Source organism: Pyxicephalus adspersus, chromosome 8, assembly GCF_032062135.1.
Source record: "Pyxicephalus adspersus chromosome 8, UCB_Pads_2.0, whole genome shotgun sequence".
NCBI lineage: Eukaryota > Metazoa > Chordata > Amphibia > Anura > Pyxicephalidae > Pyxicephalus > Pyxicephalus adspersus.
This window is the reverse complement of record NC_092865.1, coordinates 54,644,812-54,648,637: the sequence shown is the minus strand read 5'-3', so window position 1 is coordinate 54,648,637 and position 3,826 is coordinate 54,644,812.

Genomic DNA, 3,826 nt, shown 5'->3' with positions numbered 1-3,826 from the left:
GCATGTACAAGGAGTTTGGTGGTCTCTGGGGACAGGTAGGGTCGAATTTTGGAAATTTTGCTCAGGTGAAAGTGACAGGATCTGGAAAAGTTCCTAATAATGTCAAGACAACACGCCTGAGGGGTGGGATGAATAACAATGTTATTAACAGTTAAAAATATGTCAGGGGAGATTTATACAAGCCAGATAGGCAGCCTGCCACTAGATTTTTACTGGGTGGGATGTAGACAACGTAGGCAGCCATTGCCATTATTGGTAGTAAGTAATCACCAGCAGGGTTAGGGGTCAGGTTAGTTCTAAGTGTATTTGGGCACTTTAGGTTGCTGGGGTAGAAATTTTAGATGTTTAACTTCCAATAACTACAATTTCCTTTTAAATCTTTTGCACCTTTCAAACAGGTATAACAAAATGCCTCCAATGGTATATTTAAAAGACCAAAAGGGTACAAATATACTGTTAGACAATGTTCAGACTGGCCAAGAGGTTGCGGTGCTGTTATCGCTTCCTCTTGCTAATAAACCACTACTAGTAGCTTCTGCCCATGGCAGCCCAATAGAGAATAAATTTGGTACCGTACTACGCACTGCTGCCGGCTGTCAAATGTGCGAACACTTCTTTAAGAACCACCTCTGCGGTGCATGTCATTGAGTGGGTGGAGGAACCCTGGTTGAGAAATACTAAATTATAAGGTTGATTAAATCATATAAATTGCTATAGGAACACATGCTTATGTCATATACGTTGGGTGCGCAGCAAAGCATCTCAGTAGAATTCCTTACTTTTGGAATTCTTTGCATTGGAGTTGGCAAAACGCACTGCGCAATGCAGATGGGATTAGGATGGCCTCATAGTCTATAGCCACCCTAACATATACATGTTTACAGAATTAAAATGTTTTGTAACATAGGAGCTTTGCCATCTTTATTGTTTAAAAATTACATGACCTGGAATTCCCCTTTAAGCCAGGAACCTTTCCTTAAAGCAAGTCTGACATCATCCCAGGCCTATTGTCTCCTCTTTCCACGCTTGTCCTCAGTGGGTCAATGGCGGCCGTGTGTCTCTTTCCAGCTTGCGAGCCTGTTCCTCCAGCCTCATTCTTGGCAGCCACAAAAGAGATCAGCCGTGATGGATTGTGGCTTCATTCCAGCGTCTTTAAACGTTGCACGCTTGAGTGTTGGCAGCGAATAAAGAAACGCACACACGGCTCTTCTCTCCAGTGTTTATTTTTTTTCTGGTTACTGCAAAATGTGTTTTATTTCAGAATACTATGTTTCGATCATTACTCTTCATTACTTTTTAGAGAGAGGCTATATGCTGTAAATTTGATATGTCGCAGATCTTCTGTACTTTAAATGCTGGAGAGAATTATTTTCACCCTGTCTAGAAAAAAAAAACATTGGTATTGTGCATCTGGTGGTAGCTTATCTTCCATAGACAATCGCTCTGGACAGCTATACCAGTCACAACTTTTCACAACTAAAGTGACAAAGAATACAAAAACCTTTGTATGCCAATGCTGGGCGAATTCCAGGAACCAGATAGTTTGGTAAACCCGAAATAATACACTTAGCATCTCTTTGAGCTCTGAGGACCATTACGTTTCTTATTGCTTAAAAAATACCATAAATATTTTTTCTAGGCTGGACTGGCTGCCTAACAAATTTACTCTAATGAGCCATGTAAAGTGTACTTTTGCACCCATAGTCCAGTCCACCACCCAGTTTCTTTGAAGTCAACTTAAAGGACCTAAATTCACTAAAGCATCAACCTACTCTGGCACCATAAAGGACTATGAGGAAACCATCAATATGTTCTAAGATGGAAAAACAGTCCTGTAATATGCCTGCAAATGACCCGTCCACCCAAAAGATACATTTTCGTTACACCTAGTCAGCTAAGACTGGCACTGTGTGGATGTAAGGTATTCCTTCCATCAAAGTTGGCTTTGTTCATGCCAACTTTGGATCTTTCTGCACTCGATTGGATACTTCCATTAGTCCTCCCATATTGCTTTACAGGTAGTCCCCGGGCTAGGGGCATCCAACATACAGAGGACTCCTAGATACAAACCGGGCTTCCCTGCTCCCTTGTGTGCAGGATGGAGGCTTGAAGGGGGTGGTTTGCATGACTTGCAGAAGAAATCTTTTGCGAAACACAGCTGAGGTTGTGGGTGATCTTAAAGACTGAGCTCTTTCTGCAACCTCTTGTAACTCTTTAATGACCAAGACAAACTCAGCAGCTGTTTCTTTTTGCATATCAAAGCACAGCTTGCTCCAGAAGTTAATGAACATCTAGGCTCCATAAAGGTTTTGGGGTTTGTTTGTGAATAACTCACAGTGAGGATTTTATACAGTAACTGACACCACACTGCTTTATAATATGTTGAGAGAAACATCTGTCCTAATTGCATTTATTAAAATAATGTACCTGTTCTGACTTACATACAAATTCAACTTAAGAACAACTTACAGTCCCTATCTCGTATGTAACCCGGAGACTACCTGTAATATAAAATAAATAGACTTTCCAACTGGAGAGCTGACACTCCCATTGTAATAGCCTTCATGATATAAGAAATGAAGGGCAGAGATTTTTCTAGTCTAGTATTGACAGGTAGAAAAAAGGTGTAAATCTATTTCTACCAAAAATGTCCGTTATGGGTGAAGTAATGATTTAATGTAACTTATGAGCATACAAACCCTGTATATAAGGAGAAATAATACTTACCTGTACTCTGCCCCTGCCTTCAATCTTTGTAGAACATCCTCCACACCTGACATACTCCTGGTAATGGTGGATGCCTGGTACCCCTCCAGGTTTTTTTGTGCACAGAGTAGTTAGGCGCAAGTAAAATCCCAGCTTGCCGCAGGACCAGATCGGCGATTATCTTGGTAATGTATTGGATGCAGAAAATTCTCCAGCCATGCAGCTGTTTATGGGACCAACATACCAGACACATGTGATGGGCAGGTAAGTGCTTCCCTTTTACTTTTGAAACCTTTGCATTGTGATAAAACCTGATTTTGCCAAATATTAGCAAAGAGCGTTATTGAGCAAACTTTAGTGCATTGAAGTGCCATTCATTTTCATTGAAACTTCAACCGAAATCAGGTCCATGGCCAAACAATGAATAGGTCTTACCGTCTTACCATTCAGCATAATCCTGTATGTGTGGTTATGATCCGCAAAGGACTGAATTAGGACAAAAGATAGAATTGCATTAAAAACACAGAGACCTCATCTCCAAACTCAAACAATCACCTGACTGCCATTGGTTCTATTTATAAAAAGGGAATCAGACATTCCCTCAACCATTCCCTGGTGGAGAATCTTCCACGTCCATGTGTTTTAATGGTAACAATTGATTCCCACCAGGGAATGTTTGAGAGAATGTCAGATTCCCTGTTTTCTAAATAGAGCCATCAGTGTATCTCCATATCAGTGGACTTCCCATTGGAGTGATATCGTTGTCCATCTCTAGGTCAGTAGCCCAATTTCCGTATTATTTTATGAAGAAATCTTTAGGCATTTGCTGAGTGACGCTCTGAGTGGAAGTTTTAAATAGGAATTCAGTTTGTGACTTCCTAATAGATCTCTGCAGATAAATGAAATAATTCAGAATGCCGCTACTGACATTGCTTTGTACCCGGTGGTGGTTAAACGGAGGACCGCAAGCTTACATTACCATCATTTACAGCTAATTTTAGCGTTACCAGGTCCCAGGTTTGAATCTCATCCAGGACACTATCTGCATGGAGTTTGTAGGTTCTCCCCCTGTTTGCGTGGGTTTCCTCCATCATCCCAAAAACCTGCAGTCAGGTTAATT